This window comes from Cynocephalus volans, chromosome 2 (genome assembly GCF_027409185.1).
Source record: "Cynocephalus volans isolate mCynVol1 chromosome 2, mCynVol1.pri, whole genome shotgun sequence".
Taxonomy (NCBI): domain Eukaryota; kingdom Metazoa; phylum Chordata; class Mammalia; order Dermoptera; family Cynocephalidae; genus Cynocephalus; species Cynocephalus volans.
Genome location: NC_084461.1, coordinates 39,767,317 through 39,795,200, shown reverse-complemented (window position 1 = coordinate 39,795,200; position 27,884 = coordinate 39,767,317).

Sequence of the window (27,884 nt, the reverse complement as noted above, 5' to 3'; positions counted from 1 at the left end):
TGAATACTCCAAAAGTAAGTGAAACCACAAGTGCCCAAGACACTTCCTGTTTCGTCCCAACCAACCACTCTAGCCCCACCACATACTTGACTTTTATTTTGATGTACTTCCCTCTCTTTGAACATATTTTTCCCTCTATCTCAAATGTTCTCTTCTCTTCTCTTCTCCATAAGAGGAATTCTTCCCCACTCTTTAAGAACCTGCTTAAATGCCACCTCCTTTTCCCACACTCTCTCAGGTGGCTGGGGGCACCCTCCTGTTGGCTCCCATAGAGCAATTATTATTATTATCAATATTATTATTTTTATAACAGTGATCCCAGTGTTGCTGGTTTCCTCACCAGAAAATGAACACCTAAAGGACAGGGCTTTCTATTACTCATCTTTTTATTTCCAGCACATATCACAATGTCTGATGCATAGCAGGCTATCTAATACCACAACAATGTTGGGTTACAAGTCACCCCAAAATTCAGTGGCTTAGACAACAACCATCTACTGTTATTGCTCATATGCCTACAGGTCAAGTGAGTGGTTTTTTGGGTCATAACTGTGTTCATTCATGCCTCTGCAGTGAGCAGTGGGTTGGGTAGGCCCTAATGTTCTTGGCTGTTTTGTCACATTTGCAGGGTCAGCTGGTGTCAGCTCTCCTCTGTTACACTTCTTTTCCCTGTGTAACGGATATGAAGAAAAGAATTATGCAAATACTCAAGCACTATGTGTGCATTGAGGCCCAGATGGACTGCACTTCAGTATTTTCCTCATTATGAGGGGCAGAACTGGATGTGTCAGCTGCTTCCAAAGTTAGCCTCTCCCTTTTATTGTAAAGACAAGGAAGTTTTACAAGAAAATTCAGTTGATTTAACCATTACAAAGACACAAGGATATCAGCAGAAGTATGACTAACAAATGGAAAACTAGTAACATCATTGAAATAAGCAAAGTGACATTCCATAATGCAATTTGCAAAAAGTTAAGTCAATCTACCAACAAAAGCTTGTTCTTAGCAAACATCTTCTTTCCCTACAGCAATATCCTTAGTATGTTTACATAACAATTAAGTAATTTGTCTGTCCTTGAACCAGCAACTTTGCTGTGTTACAAAGACTTTAGCCTGAGGAAAGTTTCCTGTCTTTTGCAAGGTTAACATTTCTATATGTAATTCCAAAAGGTTAGGCTAAACCTGAGACTACAGGGCTTTGGAAAATAGGCCTGTGAAATACATTTGCTTTATACATGTTAGTGCTCTCTACACTCCTCTGTGGACATCTAACATCCCTTCAGCAGGCTAGTTCAGGAACTTACTCATGACCAGGCAGACATACAAGAGCAAGAAAGCTCAATCTTGCAAAAGGACAAATGAAAATGCTTAAGTGCTTCTTAAGCCTCTGCTTGTGTCACATGTGCTATTTTCTATTTACCAAAGCAAGGCCCATGAGAGCTCAGAGTCAGTGTGAAAGGACACCATCAAAGGGCACGGATACAGGGAGGTAAGGAAAGGTAAGGTCATTAGTGAAAGTGATGTACTGCAGGAAGTGATCCAAAAATTCTTCTTAAATGAGTGAAGGACTATAAGGGACAGATTTATTCATGACAAGATTGGGTAAAATTATCAGTTGGGCAGAATTACTTACTCTTTATGACTCCCTTGATGGCTACATGAGCTAACAAAGAAAGAAAGGTCTAGTACAGAACTTGGCCTATTGTAAGCACTCAGTAAATATCAGTTTCCTTCCTCTTTCCCCTTTTCTGCTTTGTTTCCTGTTCTTTTTTATTTAGGCTTATATTTCAGTACTGTCTTCTCCAATCCTCTATTGGTCTCATAGAAAGAATGATGGAAACTTCTCTCTGAGACAATATCCTCAGTTTGCTTCCATTCTCTTCAAAATTTACCTTTCCTGCATCACATTTCTGCAAGAACTGTTTATCAATTGATCAAGAATTGGTTACCAGTTCTAGTGAGCTAATTTCCAAGTGTTAATAACTATAATAACAGATGCATTTAAACATCATGACTTAAACTATTGAGTAATTTCAGGAACCGTAAAGGGAAATGGAAGCTCTGGACACTCCTAAAATCACACCAACTCATTGAGCTCCCCAATGCCCTTAGGATTAAGTCCTAAATCCCTAACACAGCCCCCAAGGCCCTACATGCATCAGCTCTTGCCTGCCTCTCTAGTTGTGTCTTGTGTCATTCTCAATCCAACTCTGTATTTTAGCCATCCCAAACAAGATATCAGCTTTTTAATTCTTGCCTCGGGCTCTGTTTTCTAGAGAACACAGGCTGAAACAAGAGTCCATGAAAATGCAGCAGGAGAAAAACCAACAAAAGGAACACAAAAAAATATAGCTGGAGAGAACAATAAAAAATAAATTAGCTAGCAAACAATCCATAAAACTCAGATCTACTAACAGCAAAGTAATAATATAACATGCATACATTATTTTGAAAGATAATACTGGATTTGTTTCTCTTGCCTGAGTATATAACCATCTCCTTCATTGGCCTAAAGCATTCATCTGCCTGGGGAGAGATTCAGCTTGTTATGGAAGGGATGTAAAAAGAAAGACTTGTGTAATACTCAGCTTCTGACATTTTGAAAAAGAATTTTTTTATTAAGAAAAGAATTTTATAAGCCAGTTGTTGTCTTAAAGCATCTGTTCATTTCTTCTGGCTCCCATGTGTCCCATGTCAGGACTAACCTTGGAGACCAGATTCATAGAGCCTACCAAAAATACACAGTAGCTAAGTCATGAGGCATGCTACTCTGTGGTTGACGACAAAAACATGCATGTTTGAAGATGTGAGGAAAGCTAGTCTGTTGGGCACAAATGTATGGTATGAAAAAGAGAAAGCAGTAGGAGAGACATAGCAGTAGACAAGACATGGTCCTAATTCCGCCCTCCCCCCCTCCTGGAAGGGAAGACAGATTAGAGTAACAGAGTTAGCATGAGCGAAGCTTAGGTTTCTTGGCCACACTCCCAATTTGGAACTTGGTACAGGGAGCCCCACAACAAGACAGGACCAGAAAAGTTAAGAAAATGATGTGTCATGGTCAGACAGAGGGAAATCCTGAAGAGTGGTTTTTCTCAACAATCTTTCCACATAGCATAAACAGAGGTGATTTTCAGTGGAGAATTTGCAGAGGTTGGGGAGAAAGCTCTCTGTTAAGGGAGGCAAAGTATATAACCCAGAAAGTGTCCAAAGGGGTCTGTAGCACCATCATAAGATGAGACGCAGCTGAATGCCTGCGAGTGCCAAAAGGTACACCAGCCACTGACCTCAACCACAAATGGAAATAAGGGACACCTTGCCCAAAGACCCCAGGTTTTCCCTTCTGATATATTCCCCTCACCTTCACCCACATAACAGATAACATCTTAGAAAGGAGCCAGGAGGAAGAGTAGAAGATTGAAACTTCTAAGAGACAGAGAATTTTCTCCTAGAGAGATTGAATATTACCTACATGAAGTATTTAAATTATAGGACTGGATTAATGTTTAAACAAGGTTGAACATTTAGTCTACTGTGGAGAGAGCGGGACTTAAGACAAAGGTTCCTGCTACCTAAAGGATGGAACTCAATAAGGAGACAAGATTAATCATATGTAAGATTTCTCTGTACATATAAGTTATAATATGAGTTAAATGCATGATCCTGCCACAGTAAATAATAATAGTAATGGTGATATTGTTGGTAACATTGGCTGAATAGGTTTCTTAGTTGCCCATAATAGCATTAACACTCACCTGTCATGGTATTCTCAACATCAGGCACCACTTGACCTAACAAAAGAAGCATGAAAAACAGTTTATTGAAAGGACAGTGAGTAATAAAATAACTAGTACTGAAATAGAGTGTTCATTGAGAAAAGTGACTAGAGATGACACTGAAAACTTGGGGGAAAGATCATGGAAAATCTTAAACATCCAACTAAGGAATTATTTCTATAAATATTGAGAGTAAATTCATCCATTTTTAAGGATAAGAATGACATCAAGGAAATCTGTGCTTTAAGATTAACCTGACAGTTGTGTGTGAAATAGTTTGGAGAGTATCACAGACGGGGCAAATTTGGAAGATAAGGTTCCTAGGACATATATTTTAACTATGATCACTCTGTCATCCTCCCCTTCAAAAAAAATCTGGAGCATTTTACTAGATGAAATTGAATTAAAATGAACCTTAGGGGCAGTCTTAAAATGGAAAAGACAGGAAGCGTGCAGGGCAGGCCACTGGAGGGGTTTGTATAACAGCAGGAAGTAAAAACTCTGTCTTATGAGTGGATGGGTAACGGATGGATGCCAGGAGGACCATCCATCTTCATCTTACCATTTCAGTGCCAGCTTGCTGAGCTTGCCTCGGACAGGCCCCCAAAGTCTGAAATGCACAATGACCTCCCTTCTTATCACATTCTAGAAATAGCACTGTGACAGCAAACCATGTGGAACATGGCAAAGGCATGGGCAGGGTGATGACCACATGAATGCAAGAGTCCAGGTAGATGCAAGAGATGCTCTGAAGGAGCCAACATTTCAGAGGGCAGTTAGGAAGCCCCAGTTATGACCTAGCACTGCCATTAACCAGCTATATGACCTTGAGCAAATTGTTTAATCTCTCTGGACCTCATTTACTTCTATCAAAATGAGGTATAGTAAATGTTTATGCAGTTTATTTCTAAAAGTCAGTGACTCTAAGATCTCAAAAGTTCCTCCTTTCTGCTCTAAAATTCACAAGGACATATGCAAAAATGTCATGTCTTCCAAAATCCAGTGGAGTAATAACCTTGTTTTAGTAAACTTATAAGTTGATGATGTGTGTCTCTTTCCAAATCTTATGTGCCATATGTAGGTTCTACTCTAGTTCCCTTCAAGGGGAATGTTCAGACGCTGAAATGGAAATCTACTTATATAAAGTAATGATGGATTTTTTTAATTTGTCACAAAAGAATTATTTTGTTGTTGTTGTTTTCATTTTAATGTACCTGAAAGAAAAGCCTAAAAGATTCTTTATATAAATATTATGAGGATGACATCCCTGATTATATTAATTTTCTATTTCTTTTGCTCTACTAGAAATTTTGTGGTAAGGCTTTTCAAGATGGCGAGGGCCGAGCCCGTGGCGCACTTGGTAGAGTGCTAGGCTGGGAGCGCGGCAACGCTCCCGCCGCGGGTTCGGATCCTATATAGGACTGACCAGTGCACTCACTGGCTGAGTGCTGGTCACGAAAAAACGACAAAAAAAAAAATAAAAAATTAAAAAATTTAAAAAAAAAGATGGCGGCGGCTGTGGCGGCTGGCGCAGAGTAGCTGAGGTGGAAAAGGTGGCCACTGGGCCTCAGGCAGCCGGGAAACTTGTGGACCTTCCTCTCACCATCTCTTAAGGGAGGACTGCAGCTGCTGACTGGTCGTGGGGGGTGACCGCCACTTTCCCCCGGCAGGAAAGGCTGCCTCATTTACAGACAACAGCTTTGAAGTGTGGAGCAGGAAAAGAACTGTTTCTTAGCTGCAAAAGCAAGTCTCAAAACAGGGAACACGGCGCCACGGCTGCTGTGGATGCAGCCAGGATCCCAGCGGCCAGGGCCGCGCTGAAGGCGGCCAGCTGCCCTATTCAGGATTCGAGGTTTCAGGCCGGCATTAAAGAAGATTCCTGGGAGCGCCCGAGCCGCGCCGCGACTGAACAGACCGAGGCGGCAGCGGCCGAGAACTGGGAAAGGCGGCAAACCAGAGACAGAGAGCGAGCACCCGACCTGGCACAGCACTGTGAGTGATCCCTGGCACAGCTCTGTTCGGGGGGTGGACGCCCACGCAGCTCCCGCCCGCACCACCAGGCCACTCACCGCCTGGTGCTGCCTCCATTTTCCCAGGTGCGGGCAGCTCCGCCCAGCTCAGCCATCACTGAGCCCTCCCACTTGCTTGGCCTGGGGCGGGGGCCTCCGCTCCCACTCCCTCCGCAGTTCTCTGGAGGGGCTGGTGGAGGGGGTGTCCCGGGCCAGTGTCAGGACGGCAAGGAAGTACGGGCAGGCCGACTGTCACTCCACCATACCCTGGACTCCAGCCCCAGGTAAACTCCCTGTTACTGGGAGGCAGATACCATCTCTGCGGCCACCAGTTTGGAAAAAAGCCTAACGAATGTCTGGTTGGGAATAGTGTGGTAGGAGAGTTCCCAGGTCCGCTTGAACCTGCCGGAGACCAGGCTGCAGGTGGGCGCTAGACTCGGTTTATACTGGGGGGATACAAAGGTGAACAAGACCCGAGAAAGATCTACATAGTGCTACAAAGGCACACAGAGAGACCGGTCGTCTGTGCCCAGCAGAAACCTGGTAGACTTCCTGGGCGAGGCGGTGCGGAGCAGGGTCTTGAAGGCCCAGCTGATAGACGAGGGGTGCAGAAGACACGCCCCAGCCCAGAACAGTGCGCACAGAGTGGGGAGACGTGGGGCCAGGGAGGGGGAGACTAGACAGAAACCACACACCCGGTGGGGTCGCCACTGCATGATCTAACAGCCTGGGCCAGAGCACACGGAACAGGGAGAAGTCCTGCACAGGAAGTGAAAGCTCAACAGAGATCACACACCCTGTGGTACGTGATCCACCAGCCCAGCAGAGTCCAAGCTGACCAGAAAGGTGGCTCCACGGAGAAGCCCAACACCCGAGACAACCACACACACAAGGCACTAGAGGCCAACTGAGCAGTCACGGAGGGAGCCATACGAAATTGGCAACCACAGCAACACCCTAGTTAGTCATTAGTCTCAAACCGGTGAACTGTGAAACCCCCGGCCACAATGAATAAACACCAAAAAAAAGATACCAGAAATACAAAAAATCAAGAAAGTACACCACCAAAAGTTAATAAATCTCAAACTCTAGATCCTATAGAACAAGAAGCCCTTGAAATGACTGACAAGGAATTTCGAGTGATAATTCTAAGGAAACTGAATGAGATACAAGAAAACTCAGCTAGATATCATGATGAAATGAGGAAAAGTATACAGGATCTGAAAGAGGAAATGTACAAGGAAATCCATGTCCTGAAAAAAGATGTAGCAGAACTTGCTGAACTGAAGAAGTTATTCAACGAAATAAAAAACACAACGGAGAGTTTAACCAGCAGGCTTGTCGAAGTTGAAGAGAGAACCTCTGAACTTGAAGATGGGCTGTTTGAAATAACACAAGCTGACAAAAAGAAAGAAAAAAGAATCAAGGACATTGAAGAAAATCTGAGAGAGATATCAGACAACCATAAGCGATCAAATATCCAAGTCATGGGTATTCCAGAAGGGGAGGAAAATGGAGATTCCATTGAAAACATATTCAACAAAATAGTGGCAGAAAACTTCCCAGGTATAGGAAAAATCACAGATCTTCAGATCCAGGAAGCTCAACGATCTCCAAATGTATTCAACCCAAAAAGACCTTCTCCAAGACATGTCATAGTCAAATTGGCAAAACTCAGAGATAAAGAGAGAATCTTAAAAGCTGCAAGAGAGAAGCGTCAAATCACCTATAAGGGAGCCCCAATCAGGTTAACATCAGACTTTTCATCACAAACCCTAAAAGCTAGAAAGGAATGGGATGATATTTTCAAAATACTAAAAGACAAAGATTGCCAGCCAAGAATACTCTACCCTGCAAGGCTATCCTTCCGAAATGAGGGGCAAATAGTATATTTCTCAGACAAACAAAAATTGCGGGAGTTCACTACCACACGACCACCCTTACAAGAAATCCTCAAGGGAGTACTGGGTTTGGTTCCTGAAAAATAACTACCACTGCCATAAAAATCCAAGAAAAATCTAAACCCGCTAGTATAATAAAAATGGCATTCATGAAGAGAAAACAAGCTAACAAAAACACTATCTACAACCTAAGGAACCAACAAACACAGAAAACAAACAGTAAATCAGAAAGCTAGGAACAAAAGACACCTAAGACAACCAAACAACCAATAAAATGCTAGGAATAAATCAACACCTTTCAATAACAACTCTTAATGTAAAAGGCTTAAATTCCCCAATTAAAAGACACAGACTGGCCGACTGGATCAAAAAGCAGGACCCCACTATATGCTGCCTACAAGAGACCCACCTCACCCATAAAGATTCACATGGACTAAGAGTGAAAGGATGGAAAAAGATTTACCATGCAAACAGAAAAGAAAAACGAGCTGGAGTAGCTATTCTTATATCTGACAAAATAGACTTTAAACTAAAAACCATAAAAAGAGACAATGAGGGACACTACTTAATGATAAAAGGACTGATCCATCAAGAAGACATAACAATCATAAATATGTACGCACCCAATGTTGGAGCAGCCAGATTTATAAAACAAACTCTATTAGACCTAAAGAAGGAAATAGACACTAATACCATAATAGCAGGGGACCTGAACACTCCACTGTCAATATTAGACAGATCATCTAGGCAAAGAATCAGTAGAGAAACACAAGATCTAAACAAGACTCTAGACCAATTGGAATTGGCAGATATCTACAGAGCATTCCACCCAACAACCTCAGAATATTCATTCTTCTCAGCAGCACATGGATCATTCTCCAGGATAGATCACATATTAGGTCACAAATCAAGTCTCAATAAATTCAAAAAAATTGCAATTATCCCATGTATCTTCTCAGACCACAATGGATTAAAACTAGAAATTAATAACAAACGAAACTCTGGAAACTATACAAACACATGGAAATTAAACAGCATTCTACTTAATGACATATGGGTCCAAAAAGAAATCAAGCAGGAAATCAAAAAATTTCTTGAAACTAATGAAAACAATGATACATCATACCAAAACCTGTGGGATACTGCAAAAGCAGTATTGAGGGGAAAATTTATTGCATTAAATGCTCACTTCAGAAGAACAGAAAGATGGCAAGTGAACAACCTAACACTTCACCTTAAAGAACTAGAAAAACAAGAACAATCCAAACCTAAAGTTAGCAGACGGAAAGAAATCATTAAGATCAGAGCAGAACTGAATGAAATTGAAAACCAAAAAACAATTCAAAAGATCAACGAATCAAAAAGTTGGTTTTTTGAAAAGATAAATAAAATTGACAAACCATTAGCATGGCTAACAAAAAAAAGAAGAGAGAAGACTCAAATAACAAAAATTGGAAATGAAAAAGGCGATATTACAACTGATTCATCTGAAATACAAGGAATCATTCGAGACTACTATAAACAACTATACGCCAACAAATTTGAAAATCTGGAGGAAATGGATAAATTTCTGGACACACACAAGCTCCCAAAACTGAACCGTGAAGACGTAGAAAATTTGAACAGACCAATAACAATAAAGGAGATTGAAGCTGTTATCAGAAGGCTCCCAACAAAGAAAAGCCCAGGACCAGATGGATTCACAGCAGAATTTTACCAAACATTCAAACAGGAATTGACACCGATTCTTTACAAACTATTCCAAAAGATTGAAACGGACACAAATCTCCCAAACTCATTCTATGAAGCAAATATCATCCTGATACCAAAACCAGGTAAAGATATAAGCAAAAAAGAAAACTACAGGCCGATATCCTTGATGAATATAGATGCAAAAATCCTCACTAAATTACTAGCAAACAGAGTACAGCAACACATACGTAAAATTACTCATCACGATCAAGTGGGATTCATCCCAGGGATGCAAGGTTGGTTCAACATACGCAAATCAATAAATGTGATACACCATATTAATAAACTCAAACACAAGGACCATATGATCATCTCTATAGATGCTGAAAAAGCATTTGATAAAGTTCAGCACTCATTCATGACAAAGACCCTCTATAAGTTAGGTATAGAGGGAAAGTATCTCAACATAATTAAAGCCATATATGAAAAACCCACAGCCAATATCATCCTGAATGGGGAAAAGCTGAAAGCTTTTCCTTTAAGAACAAGAACTAGACAAGGATGCCCACTCTCACCACTCCTATTCAACATAGTGTTGGAAGTACTAGCCAGAGCAATCAGAGAAGAGAAGGAAATAAAGGGCATTCAGATTGGAAAAGATGAAGTCAAACTGTCCCTGTTTGCAGATGACATGATCCTATATATCGAACAGCCTAAAACCTCTACAAAAAAACTGCTGGAATTGATAAATGATTTCAGCACAGTAGCAGGATACAAAATCAACACACAAAAATCAGTAGCATTTCTTTTCTCCAATAGTGAACATGCAGAAAGAGAAATCAAGAAAGCTTGCCCATTTACAATAGCCACCAAAAAAATAAAATACTTAGGAATTGAGTTAACCAAGGATGTGAAAAATCTCTATAATGAGAACTACAAACCACTGCTTAGAGAAATTAGAGAGGATACAAGAAGATGGAAAGATATCCCATGCTCTTGGATTGGAAGAATCAACATAGTGAAAATGTCCATACTACCCAAAGTGATATACAAATTCAATGCAATCCCCATCAAAATTCCAAAGACATTTTTCTCAGAAATGGAAAAAACTATCCAGACATTTATATGGAACAATAAAAGACCATGCATAGCCAAAGCAATGCTGAGCCAAAAAAATAAAGCTGGAGGCATAACACTACCTGACTTTAAGCTATACTACAAAGCTATAATAACCAAAACAGTATGGTACTGGCATAAAAACAGACACACTGACCAATGGAATAGAATAGAGAATCCAGAAATCAACCCACACACTTACTGTCAGCTGATCTTTGACAAAGGCACCAAGCCTATTCAGTGGCGAAGGGACTGCCTCTTCAGCAAATGGTGCTGGGATAACTGGATATCCATATGCAGGAGAATGAAACTAGATCCATACCTCTCGCCGTATACTAAAATCAACTCAAAATGGATTAAGGATTTAAATATACACCCTGAAACAATAAAACTTCTTAAAGAAAACATAGGAGAAACACTTCAGGAAATAGGACTGGGCACAGACTTCATGAATACGACCCCAAAAGCACGGGCAACCAAAGGAAAAATAAACAAATGGGATTATATCAAACTAAAAAGCTTCTGCACAGCAAAAGAAACAATTAAAAGAGTTAAAAGACAACCAACAGAGTGGGAGAAAATATTTGCAAAATATATATCTGACAAAGGATTAATATCCAGAATATATAAGGAACTCAAACAACTGTACAAGAAGAAAACAAGCAACCCAATTAAAAAATGGGCAAAAGAGCTAAGTAGGCATTTCTCTAAGGAAGATATACAAATGGCCAACAGACATATGAAAAAATGCTCAACATCACTCAGCATCCGGGAAATGCAAATCAAAACCACATTGAGATACCATCTAACCCCAGTTAGGATGGCTAAAATCCAAAAGACTATGAACAATAAATGCTGGCGAGGCTGCGGAGAAAAAGGAACTCTCATACATTGTTGGTGGGACTGCAAAATGGTGCAGCCTCTATGGAAAATGGTATGGAGGTTCCTCAAACAATTGCAGATAGATCTACCATACGACCCAGCTATCCCACTGTTGGGAATATACCCAGAGGAATGGAAATCATCAAGTCGAAGGTATACCTGTTTCCCAATGTTTATCGCAGCACTCTTTACAATAGCCAGGAGTTGGAACCAGCCCAAATGCCCATCATCGGATGAGTGGATACGGAAAATGTGGTACATCTACACAATGGAATACTACTCAGCTATAAAAACGAATGAAATACTGCCATTTGCAACAACATGGATGGACCTTGAGAGAATTATATTAAGTGAAACAAGTCAGGCACAGAAAGAGAAATACCACATGTTCTCACTTATTGGTGGGAGCTAAAAATTAATATATAAATTCACACACACACACACACACACACACACACAAACCGGGGGGTGGGGGAAGAGGATATAACAACTACAATTATTTGAAGTTGATATGACAAGCAAACAGAAAGGACATTGTTGGGGGGGAGGGGGGGAGGGAGAAGGGAGGGAGGTTTTGGTGATGGGGAGCAATAATCAGCCACAATGTATATCGACAAAATAAAATTTAAAAAAAAAAAAAAAGAAAAGAAATTTTGTGGTAAAATATACCTAAGCCAACTTTTCTTGTAGTCAAATTATTTGGTAAAATACCAAAACTAAAACTAGCCAACTGATTACCCCTTTTCAAAAGATTTTTCACTAACCAAAATGTTTCTGGCTTAAAAAAAAAAACAATAAGAAATACATCATAACATAAATAGATTGAATATGCTTATTAATACTATTAATACTATCACAACATAACATTCCTATTATAAAAATGATCTTTAGCTCCAAAATCCTACTTTAGCCTCCACATATGTTATTTTATTTATCCTGACCATGTACTAGCTTGATTTGCCACTCTTCTGGTTACTGAATGAAGTCCAATAAAATACAATTACTTCTAAGACTCTTGAGTAAGTGGAAGCTTATATACATGCTCAAGCATTAAAAATTTACTGTCATTTGAATTAAAGATAGACAGCCAGGTGCTTTAAAGTAGCACACAAAAGTAATGTTTTGGAAAGGGTGAAATCCCGTCTTGTCTTTGAGCTGTCATTCAAGCCATTAGACTTTGCCCATATATTCTATTCACTATTCTTGCTCTCAACCTGTGATACCTGATTCCTTGTTCGGTTATTTCTACCTTTTGTTCACAAGTATTTCCTCTTAACAATACACCATTCAGAAAAACTATGTCTTTGAATTGTCAAATAGTACTTTGTTCTGACAAAAGATACCACTATAGTGTTTCAAGACTATATGTTAGAAATCTTGAAATTAACACCATTTGTTGACTCCTAGAAATGAGTTTATTTGACAAATGGCACTTTAGAAAGTAAAGTCAATAACATTAAAAACAGAATCCTACATTCCAAAAGGTGTAAATATTTATCATAGGTTAACTTGATATCACTTTAAGGAATCTAAAAGGGTTTACTCCCAGGTATGATTTTAACATAACATTTGTTATGACATATTCATTGTATAGTAAAGTCTCTGTTCTCCAGACAAAACCTAAGGGCATATTTAAGTAATTGAAGGGAAAAAAAAATGGCCATAACTTCCTTATATTGATGTAGGTCAAATGTATATAACAAAAACAAGGTTTCATTTGCCCAGAATCTGAAAGAAATTTAACTGAACCAAAATAGAAAGTTAAATTGGAAGAATTGCACTACACTTTCTTCAAGCAACAACTATACAGCTTGTTTTCCATAAACACTGCAACAATAATGGAATTATATATATATATATATATATAGAGAGAGAGAGAGAGAGAGAGAGAGAGAGCTAGACAGATAGACAGGTAGGTAGGTAGGTAGGTAGGTAGGCAGGTAGGTAGATAGAAGACAGACAGATATCTGCAAAAAAAAGTCAAAATCTAAGAAAAATTTAGGAAAATTAAAATCATTTGACTATGCTTAATTCACCAATGCATTTAATGTTTTGTTAGCATATTTGGAATAACATATTTGAATATACTTTTGAACATAATTTTGAATGTAATGAATTATGTCAACATATACTTTATTAAAGTACTTAAAGCACACATCACATATTATCACAACATTTTACTTAAAACAAAGTCACAGATGATAATATTGTAAACTCTATTGTTTAAAATGATGGTGAAATAGATTGGTATATTGAATATAAAATATTTTAACTACTTGATTTTTTTAGATTTAAAATTGTTGGTTGCATATAATTAAGATACTCAGCTACTAGCTGAATAGTGTTAATGTAACGAACATTTAATTTTTTAATTCTTATATATTTTCCTTTTTTTCTTTTTTTACAGAAATAGACCTAATTATTGAAACAGGTCATCATATGAAAATGAACTAGCAAGTGCTGCCCATGTAATATGTTTTTTAAAGTTTTTATATCTCTCCAGAGATATTTAGGCATTGACAAGCCTGTATGTGTGTGTGTGTATGTGTATATATGTATGAATGACGCACATATATATGATTTTTTCACTAATGGTAGCAACACTTACACACCGTTCTATACTTTACCTTATTACTCAAGTGTACTTCTCAAAGGTCTCTTCCTATAAATAGATAAAGGCTTTCCCTATTCCTGTTTTATAGCTATGCCAAATTCCATTATATGAACGCACCACAATTTCTACATCAGTCTCCTACTGATAAATGTTTAAGTTATCTATCAGCTTTTCCTATTACAAACAGTGCTGCAGTAAATAATCTTGAATAAATGTTACTTCTCACATATGTAAGTATATCTATAGAATAAACTGGTAATGGAATTTCTGGCATGAGGGATATTTTCCACTTGTAAATTTGATAAATATTTGCCAAATTGCCCTCCATACGGGGCAATTACACTCCCACCAACAGCAAGTATGAGACTAACAATTTCTTCACATTCTCCAACAAAGTATCCTACCAAACTTTTTTATCTTTGCCAGTCTGATGGATGAAGTTATCTCACTGCAGTTTCATTTTACATTTCTCTGACAACTGAGTGGGAATGAGAGTGTTTTGATATGTTGAACGAAAAATTTTTGAATTTAAAATTACTTTTAAATAAAATGTAATGTTGGTGTAAACAAAATGAAATCACAGTAACAATATATATATATAGGGATTATCAGTTTTCATTAAATTGTAATCAAATGCATTCAATAACACAATTTTACAAAATGTAATTTCTCTTTGATAATATAGGAGGCAGTAGGGAAAATATAGAAAATGGTCCGGGCTCCCTCAGATGTTCAGAATCTTGCCAAGCATTTGATGTAAATGATAGCTGTGCATGTGCATCCAGGTGTTCCTTGGCTGTTGTCTGTGGATCCGTGTGGGCACCCGGATGTCCCTGGGTTGTCTGACTCACACCAAGGTGTCCTGGGTTATCAGACTTGAGTATAAAGGATGAATGGCTCTGATCCACAGGGCCCCCTGCCCCCAGGATGCTGCTGGAGGCTGTTGTTGCAAGTTGTTGCTGCCAGGGCCCCCGGGACCCTCCAGGAGGCCACTGCCATTGTTGCTGGAGTCTTCTGTAAACTGCAGCAGCAGCTGCTGCTGCTGAAGACTGAGCTCATGTCATCTGCCAATGGCTCCCAGGATCTTTCTCAGTTACCTAACTCATGGACCTGTATGTGAGGGGTCTGATGGCCCAGTCTGTACAAGGGGTTTGAAGGATCTGTGGGCCCTAACCCAACAATACAATTGGCTATGTCAGCAGGATTCTGACAATTGCCCTAGCAAGACCGAGGCCATTTATGATCTATAGAGTGCCTTTGAATCATGAACATAAAAATTAATTCACATTGTACCAATTTGTTGAAGAAAGAGCCATAAAAATTGGGCAGCACCTAAAATGACCTTAGAGCATTTGTAGAAAACTGCTGATTAACCATAAATCCCTGATATCAACTTTTTATTCCACATTTAATTTTGTTCATAAAAAGGCTCAATGCATGTACACACACAGTGAAAATTCACCCTATACGGTAAAGTCTTTTTTAAACATGGCAGCTGGTTCAGGTTTCACATTATCTGATGTCTGAGGTATCAAGATTTTACTGACTGAAGGAACCACTGGCAAACCCAAAATGCCAAAATTCTACTTCCTGTTCTGTGAGAATATTATGTGACTGCGAACAAGATCACTTAAATTTTCAAAGACCTTTTACTGAATCTGAATTATTGACTTTGATCGTCCTTTGAAAAATGTTACTTAAAGAGTCAGTGAATTACTGCATCATGTTTTAGAACTTTGTGTACCTAATAATATCACCAATTAATATTTATATTTCATTGCATCATTTTTAAAACTAAAGTCACATAATCATGTACATGTATTAACTTATTTGACCTTCAAAACAATTTAATGGTGGGTGAGGAATATATTGTTATGCCCATGTTAGAGATGACAAACCTCAGAGAATCTGAAACTTGGCCCATGGCAAGCCTGGAAAAGGCTTAGTTCTTTTCACCCTCAAGTTACCTGTGTCTCTAATACACACTACAGAGAAAAAAAAAAATGTTGACCCTAAAGGTTTACAAGTCACGTCAGTAGTATTTTCACGTACATGACTTCACTTTATCCTCTCCAACCCTAGGAGTCATGAATTAACAGTTCCATTTAAAGAAAAGTGAAGCTCAAACCTTGACTTATCCAAAGCTGTATAGCTATTATGAGTCAAATTAAGGACTTAAACTCAAGTCTCTTGGTTTCAAATTTTATGCTCTTTGGTTACAATTTATGGGATTGGAGTGTCTACTATTCCATGATTCTGAAAAAAGAAAAAAAATGAGTTCCAGAACACAAGTGGTGATTTGATGGCTGGCAACCTAAATCCTGGAATCAAACCTCCCTACCACCAAGTCAGAGCTTCGTCAATTCAATGGCATGGATGACAGAGAAGAGGGAGTATCCCTCCTCCAGTTTCCCGAGCAATAATGACTGTCTAGGAAAGATGGAAGAAACAGGAAAAAAACACTATTTCCCAAAATTGAACCTAATCATTATTGGTCAATCCCATTAATTCAGTCAAATTCCAGCTTTACCTCTTACTACCTGTATGATCTTCAACAAATTGTTTACCTTCTGTATTGTTCAGTTTCTTCAGCTACAAAGTGAGGACACCAATAGCTCCTACCTCAGAGAAGAATTATGAGGGTAACCTAAGATAACGCATGCAAAATATTTAGCACAATTCTTGGCACAAAATAGGTACTTATTCTCATTATCATCATTAGTTTTATATCCAATAACACCACCCAATTGAAATCAGGCTCTCCTTATACCATGAGTATTATAATATTCTCCTAACTGGTTGCCTGTCCAATATTTCTCCATTCAAATAAAACAAAATTAACCTTCATAAAAATCCTCTTTTCTCAAAAATCTCCAATTGCTCCTTCATTGCCTGAAGAATAAGATCTCAGTTCCTTAGCCTGGTATTTGGCACCCTAAACAATCAGGACCTATTTGTCTCTGCAACCCAACCTCCCACTGCTCCTCATCAAATCAGTGTGCACACTTTGCCTTCACAGTACGTCACTTTCTCACCTGAGCCCTTTGCACATATCACTCCTTCTATCTGTGGTGTTTTTCTCCTTTGAGTTCCAAAAGGCTCCAGTTATTTCCAAGTCTTCCCCAAGTATTTATTGAACATTTTTCTCTTTCAAATCCTGTGTCACGTGTTGCCTATTCCAATGCTACCACAGAAATATAATGCAAGCCACACATGTAATTTTAAATTTCCAGTTAAATAAATAAATAAATAAATTTATACCAGTAGCAACATTACAAAACTTCAACAGAAACAGGTGACAGTAATTAAAATAATGTTTTATATAACCCTATCTATACAAAATATTATTATTTTAATAGGTAACTGATGTAAAAGAATTATTAATGAGATCATTTACATTTTTTGTATGATTTCCAAAATCCAGTGCATGTTTTAAACATATAGCACATCTTAATACAGATACTAAATTTTCATAGAAAACACTTGCTCTGTAGTTAGACTATAAAATTTAGAGTTAAAAACTAAATTGATATACCCAAATTATTTCTTTTTTAAATTAATATTATTATTTTATTACATTCTATGAAGTTGTTGCAGAGCAGTTAGGAAGGAGGCAGGAGGGGAAAAGGGAAGGAAATGGAATGGAAGAAGGAGGAAGGAGGATGAATGGGATTGAGGCTGGTAGCATCCTCCTCATTCCCACAGAGGATACCAGGGGCTTCCAGCAGTGGCTTGGTCATTGCCGGGCTGGGTGCAGATATCAGGGTGGTGTGGCAAAGGCCATCAATCCCAACCACTCCAGCTCAGAAACCCCAGGCCCTTCTTGGTGCAGCTCCATGGTCATTGCTGGGCTGGTTGCATCATCAGGGAGGGCGTGGCCAAGGCCCAAGGCCCCCCCCCACCCCTGCTCAGGAGAACCTGGGGCACTCCCTGCAGCAGCTCAGTGGTCATCTCTAGGCTGGTTGCGTGTGTTTGGGGGGTGTGGCTGAGGCCCTCAGCCCCCATCCTCCAGACTGGTTGCTGGTGTTGGGGGGCATAGCTGAAGCTCCTGGCCCTCCCCGCTTTATGGCTTGGTAGCCCAGAGGACTTCCAGTCCTTCTAGGTGTTATAGGTGTTCTTTGGTGAAATGAGACATTTACTAGTTAATATCAAACTTTGTCTCTGGTTGTGGGTACTTTGTTTTATATTTCAGTTCTGTGTTGGATTATTTGCTGTTCCCACCACTTAAATTCTGTGCTTTAACTAATTTGTTGTTACTTTGCTTACTTCTAAAAAATGGGGACCTTCCTGTGGGGACCAGCACTTGAGCTGTGTGGTTGAGCTAAATTGCTGCTTTGCTGCTGATTCCCTGGGGAAGGCTTTGTGTGCAGCTCAGGTTTTAATGGTTGACTTTATAGGTACTTTTGGTCTTGTGAGATCTGGTGCAATCTAGGTTGTATAAAAACTCTGGTCTGGGCCTGAGTCTTTTCATCAAACTGCTCCCCCTACAATTCTATATTCCTGCCCAGTCTCCTCTGAGTGGTCCTGCACTGATTGGGGGCAGATCAGCTGTCCTTGTTGTGCCCTAGTGTTCCCCTGGTGGGCCCATGTTCCCCTCTGCCCATGCTCCAAATACTTCTCATGGGATGGGCCATGCTCTGGTCCCTTGCAATGATTTGCTGGCCTCTGAATGGCTCCTTTTTTTCAGTTGTTGTGGCTCCTTGCTCCTATGTGGGTCCGCAGGAACCTTATTAGTAATCTTGCTGGCCTGGGGGCCACCAAAGCCCTCTTCTCCCTGCCACCTGCAAGCAACTCCATCCGAAGGGCACAGCTGCAGGTTTTGCGAGCTCCTGAGAGTGATGCTGGCTATCGTCTATTCTGCCATCTTGACCAGAAGTCTACCCAAATTATTTCAAATGTAAAAGTTTTCCAATAACTAAACCAAGTACCAGGTTTAAATTTAAAGTAATTAAAATTCAATAAAATTTAAAATTCTGTTTCTCAGTTGCACTAGCCACATTTCAAGTGCTCGGTAGCCCCATGTGGCTAGTGACTGCTATATGGGACAGAAAAGACTTACACCATCAGCTTTACTTACACATCTTTCTTTAGATCATTAACTGATTATAGTATCGTATACTCGTGTTTGTATCAGCATCTTTTACATGGTTCACTATGATGATGATGAAAATAATCCCATAAGTCACCAAACAATATTCTGACCCCTATAAAATATTGTTACCATTAGTGATGGCTAATTCAAATGAATATTTTACATGTGAAATCCAATATGGTACATTATTTTCTTCTTTGAGTTACCAAAATTCCGCACACTTGGAATATATATATATACCTTCAAAAAGTTCATGAAAGGATTTGCATTATCTTTTAACTCCATTTTTCCATAAACTTTCTGAAGTACCCTTAAATATGTAGATAGGTAGATAAATAGATAGATAGACAGACAATAGCTAGCTAGCTAGATAGCCCTCTTGGTGCATTTCCATTGGTCTGGATAACCAAAAAATAAATTAGAAATAATCTGATACTCTGTTTAATCTCGCCACATACACCAATCAGGCAGAATTTGACTTAAGCAGTTGAGTTTCCTAGTAATGCTTACTAACCACCAGTAAGTCTTGCCTCAATTCCTAAAGACCCCAAATTCTAGTCTCTAGACCAACAGGGATGTTATTTTCAGAGACATAAGAATTCTATAGAAACCAGCTGTATTCTAAGTCCCACAAAAATGAGTTTAGAAACAGTTGATTTTAGTCATAGCATTATGGAGGGTAAGAGACTCTAGTCTTAAAAATTACTGCCAATATTCATAGGCATATCACCTGAATTGATATTTAAGGTCATAAAAAACATTTTGTTGCAGACTTTATTTTCCTTGGAAGCTAAAGGAAATAGACATTTTATGGCATTTTCCCAATATGGGCATAGCACAGCTTCCAGGAGGTATACAAGCAAGCACGTGTAGCCTAAAGAAGATTCAAGACCCAGCTCAATGTCAGACATCACTAACAGCAAGAGAAAAAGGCATTTCAGGAATTTAGGATCAATGGAACATCCACAATATCAGATGTGAGTTACATTATGAACAACAAACACTTACTTACTGAACACCTGCTGTGTGCAAAACACACTGCTTGTCCCTGTGATTAATTTAAATCCCCTATACTTAATGATCACAGACCACCCTTCTTATGTTCTCTAGAACCTCAAGTCCATATATTAGTCAGGCGAAAACATCCCTTCTTGGTATTATAGATGACTCCTTTCAACTTAGTCCTCAATTCAGAAAAGTGCTAGAAAAGCCCCATGATTACACTAATAGGATTGACTAATCACACCTATGCTTCTTTTTAGTTTGCCCCAAATTACTTCTATCTAAAATACTTAAAAGTCTATTTCTATGTAATAGAAAAATTTTTTAAAACAAATCTTTGTCTCTGACTCATCACAATTACTCCTCCGGTCTCTGCCATCTTCCTAAAGTCTTCTAAGCTTACATAAGTCTTCCCACTATTTTTCTGATCAGAAAACTTGCATTTTAAAATAAAGACAATGTTTCTAAGCATTTATATGTACATATGTATATATACAGTTTTCATTCATATCTAAAATATATTATGAATTTCTTGAAGTCAAAAATCACATCTTCTACCCTAATTTGGTCATCACATGTAGCATACAAGTATTGAAATACAGTTCTGTACTCCTTAAATATGTACAATCAATACAAGTCATTTAAAAAATAAATAATTTTTTAATTTTAAAAAAACAAAAAAGCAAAAATCACATCTTCTACTTTTTCTCTACTATCTAATCCCCAGCTTGATGAAGATTTATATGAAACTTTTGCAGGCACTGAATCAAAATGGGATACTATTTTCAAAGCGCAGGCATGGGAAGAAAATTTTGGTAGACAAGATTTTATCAGAGTAGGAATAAAGAAATAAGATAATCCCCTTAGATTCCACTCTAGATCCCTCCAGCGGGCTGCCGTGACTCCTCACCTGGCTCCTCTTGGGAAACACAGGAAAAAGAAAAATGAGAGATCAGGATAGAGCCTGGACACAGCCCCAGGCTAGGATTTGCTAGTAAAGTAAACAGCTTCTGACCTGAACTTGCTAGCATTCTCTCTCTCCCAGAGAGCAAAAGAGACCAGGGCCATACAATGGGGCTCCTAATTTTCAGCAGGCCTTCAAGTCGGATCGCTTTACACCCGTGCATTTTATCATTTGAGCCCACTGCTCTTCCCAATGGGAGGCCTTCTCAAGCTGGATATTTAGAGTCAAAAAACAAGTCACCAGAATCAAAGCCCACCAGCCACAAAAGACATCCACTTAGGCTAGATAGATCCACTCAATTGTCAAACTTGGACTCTATTTTGAGTACACATGGATCATTGTCACTTTGTTTTCTGGCAATGGCTCTTAAGGCTAAAGAAATTCTACTCTCATCTTTAAAATATTTTCTGAAAAGGTCTAAAATATGAAGTTTATCTTATATATGAAACGCAAGATAATGGAAAAGAAGAATTTCCTTCAAATCAAACTGTAATCCTGTGTTTAAAGCTGGAACATAATAATAAAATAATATTAATAATAATGCTTTACCTTTATGTTGTGTTTATTCTTAAAACAAGCACTGTTCTTCAAGCTTCACATATAATAATTTGCTTAATCACAATTTATCAACTCCAGCAAATTTTTTCCAACAGCCACCTTCAAGTCCCTTAGATGCGAAAAACTCAAACATCAAAATTGTTTCGCCTGTAGGACTGCATTTGCCTTTTCCTGAAAGGAAAATGTCAAGAGGACTAGTAGAATGTGTAAGATGACATAACACTTCCCTGTCCCAACAGTTCTTATTCACTCCCCATATATAGACGTCTCTTCATAATAACAGAACCAGCACGACTCTTAACCCTTCAGGAAAACTGACTTTGCTAACTGGCCTTCTCAGCAGCCAGCAGATGCCAAACAGAGGAAGTGTATTTGCTCCTCACAACGGCTACTCCCTGGCAGATTCCAGAGCTGTTACTGGCTGTGGCTTCAGACTTATCTTTGGGATGTGTCACATGATTGGGCTGTTATGTGATCCGTTCTGGCTGCCTTGTGCTCCTAAGAGCTTTTTCCATTCAATGACTTTTACACATTTCTAACAATTGTGAATGAGGTGCCATGTGACCAGTGAAATCACAAGGAAAGGCTCTTACAAGTAGAGAAAGGGAGTTCTCTCAACACCTGAATGCAGCCCAACCACATGAAAGCAGAGCCCATCTTAATTCAATCTGCTTCCTCCCTCAGCACCCCACCCTTCCACTTCCAACCATCAACCCCATCCCAACAACTATCCCCCATTGCCACCTTTGGACCCCATCCCTCTTCACTGAAATACCCTTACTAAAGGATTCCCCAATTATCAAATCCAGCGGACACATCTCAGGCTTCCTTACTTGACTTCTCCAAGGCATGTGATGCTGTCAACCATCCTGCCTTTGAAACTTCTTTCTGAGCTGCTTAAGACCCCTCTGTCCTACTCCTCCCCCCACTGTAGTTGCAACTTCTCAGCTCCCTTCCTTGCTTATCCTTCTGCAGTTTCCCTTAAATGTTGGCATTACCTGGGTCTATGTCCTTTCCTTCTCTGAAAATTCTCCCTAGAGAATCTCATTTGTGCTTGCAGTATCAACCTACACGGCATAAACCCTAGCCCTCATTTTCAATCCCACCTGTCTCCTGGATTCCAGATACATTTTCCTAATTCCCTCTGGACATCTCCACCTGGATGTTCATGTTATATCTCACACTTAAACATATGATTGCATCACTCTCTCATGCTCAACAAACTCTCCTCCTGATTTCCTATGTCAATTAGTAGCATCACAGTCCTCAAAGTTGCTGTGGAAGTTTGAACCATGGCTACAAATTCTTTGACATACCTGAGATTTCTGAGGTTGGGTCATTTTTAAAAAAGTGAAGCTTCTGCTTGGTTTTTAAACAGAATTCTGAGCACTTGTTCTTAGAGCCCTGAGCTATGATGCAAAATGACCAACAATGTTACGACTGCCATGCTGCTCCAGCCACTCGTATGAGTGGAGAAACCATCTTGGAAGCAGGTCCTCCAGCCCCAGCCCTTCCAGCCTCCAGCCATTTCAGGTGCCCCTACTATTCGCACCATCCCAGAAAATATCCCAGATGTTATGAGTAGAGGGTAGTTATCCTTAATGTGCCTTTTATGGATTCCAAGCCCACAACAACCATAACCATAAAAAAAGTTGTTTCATGCCACTAAATTTTGGGGTGGTTTGTTATGAAACAATAAATAACCATATTGGTTGCCCAAGCTTCAAACATGGGAGTCATTACCCTCCTCTCTCCCATGTTTTTATTCAGCAATTTCATTAAGGGCTTACTATGTGCCGAGCACTGGTGATACAAATAATTATGGTCTAGCAGAGGTAGTGCAAACAAAATGAATCACAATAAGACAGCATCTCCCAACCTAGTTGCAGAAAAATCTTCAAGTGTATCTTTCCCAAAAGATATATTTTATGGTCAATTAATTCTGGAGACATTAGGTAAAAACAAATTTCTTTTCTGAATTACCTCTTGGAATTTTAATACTCAAATGTGTATAATAAATATGTAAGAAGAGTCTAGAATATAGAGTTTCCCAAATTATTGACCACAAAACAGATTGTTTTAAGGAAAGACTCAAGGAAATAGAGTTCTGTAAAAGACTGCAGAAACAGTAGTGGCTTCAGTCATTAGATGGACATGAAACATGCACAGGAAGAAGAGATGTCTAAGCCTTTCCTCAGTCATCAGGGAATACCTCAATGAGGAGTTAGCGTTAGAACTAAGACACAGAGGGTAATTAAGAATGGAGCTTTTGCAGAGATACTGAAATGGGAAAGGGCCTGCCTATTTGAGGAAATTGTAAGGAAATAGTACAGAACTCCTAATATGTTTGTCTCTCTCTGAGAGACAGATGCTAGAATTTCAAGTCAGAAGCTGTTTACGTACCAGCAAATCCTAGCCTGGGGCTGTGTCCGGGCTCTGTCCTGATCTCTCATTTTCTTTTTCCTGTGTTTCCCGAGAAGGGCCAGGTGAGGAGCCATGGCAGCTGCGTGGGGTTTTTGTATCCCTTTATTTCTATATTTATAGCAAAGTTTTCTTACTTTTTAAAATCTACTTCTCGTGTCCACAGTTTGAAAGGAGAAGATCAATTTGATCCGATGTACCCACGACTTTTATGAAAGCGCATATGAGTTGCTGTGGTTTAGATCATTCAGACCATGGACAAGATGTGATTCCTTCATTAACAGCCTTGTATATTTTAGATAAGAATAGAGATTTTTCAGTCTGAATATATTTAAAATACATGGGCCCTGATTCCACATGAGAAATTTGTATTAAAGTGTTGGTATTTCATATAACAAATACTAAAAAGAATTTACGGAAATTTAGAAAGCTGTTTTAAGATGATGAGACATATAATAACAAAATAAAGGGTAACAATTGGAGGACTCACATACTTTAAGAGGTTTTTTTGATAACATATATAGAAATTGGCTGTCCAAACACGTAAGGCCAACTTGAAAGTCATTTTTATACGAGAAGGATTATCTATCTCTCTTTCTCTCTGTCTTTCCAAAAGATGGAGCATATGCGAGGGAATTCTAGAAACTCAGGACTAGTGAAGCATGACCGAAATCAAAAATAGTCTGCCTACATGGCTTTGGTTTGGGGAGATTAAGGACCAAATAATTTTTATTTTGGAGCTAAGCTCTTAACTGCCAAATTAAAGCATGTGGGACTAAAATTTCTCTTAAGATGACCACTCACTCTTACAGGCAAAAATGATGTGAGCAACAAGGTGTGGCGTGATAGGTCATATCAGTGCAAACTGAAACCACCATCGCTCAGCCACTCACATAAAGGTGCCTCCTCAATCTGATACTTTAAAAAATTAGAACACAACAAACAATCCTCCGTGGAGTATTTGTATGACATTAAAACAGCACCTACTCCTCTATTCACACAACAGAGACGAAAAAGAGTTTATCAGAACGGGAGGTGCTGGTCTGATAAAAACCTCTTCATACATCACACGTATTGCACAAAGCGAATGCATCAAAACACCATCTTAAAGAAACTCATGAGAGCAATTTCAACTTAAATTTTTCATTTTAATCTATATACATACTTACTTGAGGATTAACTTAAATTCACCACGCTGGCAGTATGTTTAAGCTAGAATCGATCCATCAAGCTTCTTTAAAAACCTTAAAGTGACAAGTGGAAATTGAAAAGCGTAAACTTACAAAAGAATGAGAAATTTTCAGAAGCTGTCTTATTTTGTAAAACAATTTATTTTTAAAGGAAGGAAAAGTTGTTCATGAAAGACACAAGGAAATTGCAACCTGACAATAGACATGAAAGGAAGCACAACTTTAACTTTAATCAGAGAACTAAATATTTAAAACACTGTGTGATACTATGTCACCCATCATGCTATCAAAAAATGTTAAGTCTAATATATCAAGGGTTAGCTAATATGTACTGCAGCTGGCACTCTTGCACACTGCTTATGAGAGTGTTAATTTGTAGCACCACTTTAGAAAACTACTTGATATTATTTGTTAAATTTGATAGCCCATATCCCAACAATCCTATTCTTAAACATCTACACTAAAGCAGTAGTTTTCAAAAATTTTCACCATAAACAACAATAAAAAATATATTTTACATACAATCCAACACATGCATACATGCTATAGACACATACTGAAGCAAAAGTTTTATGAAACAATCTTCTCCCTTATATGTAGAATGTAGATATAAGGACATCATATGCAGAATGCACTTTAACATTTTCCATTCTGTTCTAATCTACTCTAAGAACTTTTTTAAAGCTGGTCACAACCCACTAAATTGATTTCATATCCAGTAATGGGTCATAACTAACAGTTTGAAAAACACTGTCTGAGTGAAATTTTAGTGGATGTGCACCAGAAGATATGTATACGAATACTCATAGCAGCATTATTTATAACAGTAAAAAACAGAAAACAACCCAATTTTATACTTATATGTAAGTATAAATATTTTCATAGATAAATGAATGTCATATATTAATATAATACAATAATATACAGCATTAAAAATGAATTAACTACAGTTGCATACAACATCATGAATGAATCTCCAGACATAATTTTCAGTGATACAAGCAAGTTACAAAAGTATAAGTTCATTTACAAGTCGAAAAGCAGGCAAAACTGAACAAGGTTCACTGTATAATTCTTAAGGAAATGAGAAACACAAATGTCAGGATACAAGTACCTCTGAGAGGAGACAGAGAAGAAAGGGGATGAGGTCATAAAAGGCCACCATAGCCAGCTCTCCAGGGCAGCCACTTAGGCTCAAACTACTTCTCACCTCGAACCCCTATCAAAATATGATTCTCCTCCCATCCACTTTCTTGGGGCTATGCTCACTAACAAAATGTGCTCCGCTCAGAAATATGAGCTGTTAAACCTCAGAGGCACAATATTTGCAATGTAGAGACATCAAAATGAGCTGATAATGATACTTAGACTTAAAGAAGGACTTAATGGCAGAGATTTGGCAACTCTCAGCAGGCAAGATGCACTGGAATTGGTAGATTTGTGACAGAGTCAGCAAACTTCATTATCTAGGCATCACCTATCACGTAAGGACCCAGAATAAATTCATCATGTTAGAATCTTACTAAGCAAAAAATAAATGGAACTATGTACTTGTTCTAAGAAAAATAAGCAACAAAGAATTTGGATTCAAACTCATTTAATCAATTTCCAGCATATACAAAAGAGAAATAAGATCTGACCATGATGTGTCACAACTAGTGTTATTCAGATACCCCAGGTAAGGTATCAGTGATATCTCACATTACACGACAATAGTGTACAGCAATTTACAGAGTACAAAATGCAAACAAGTTAAAATTTAAGAGAATTTAGTTATATTGTGTTTGCTTATATTATCGAATTATCAAAAATTCCAAATAATCATTTTAGTTGTTAATGTCAACAAACGGGAAATAGATTTTAATTTATTGAATTAAGATTCAAATAATATCCTCACTTTTCTGTGACTCTATCTGATAATGGCCAAAAGTCTGAATAATTATATGGTGTGCACTGAACCTCTTTAAGATCTTTTAAAGCAATTATAGAGAAGCTAATCCTGGGAAAGATACATAATAAAACACTCATTTACTTCTGTGTCATGCTTCTAACTCTTTTGTGAGCTAGAACACACCCATGAACTTGGAAGGCCTCAAACAGCAAAACGTACCTAAACCATATACATTTTACTCTTCAACAGAGGCAGAATTACTCTCAGGTTTTCTCAGAAAAAAAAAATGGATTCGTGAAAACTTCAGTTTAGAAGTACTACTATATACCATGGCAACAATGAAAAATCACACTGTAAACCAAGACAAGAGAGAAAGGGTCTCTAAATTCTAATTTTTCTAGGAAGGAATTTTTTAATAAAACTATCTACTTCATGTACAGTCGACCTAGGAATCTATAATTAACAATTATTTACTACATGTTACTGAATGACTAAAAGAGAGGAGATCAAATATGCACATCACAAAGAAATGATTAAGTTTTGCAGTGATGAATATACTGATTAACCTGAATAGATCATCACACATTGTGTACATGTATTAATATATAATTCTGTACCCCATAATTATATGCAGTTGATATTTCAATGGAAAATTTACAAAAGAAAACTACCTACTTCAGTAGTTTCTCAGGGCATTGTTGTTTCTATGCTAGAGCAATAGTTGCTATTAACATTTGTGACTCCAGTGATCAAAAAGAATTAAATCATCTTTCAAACGC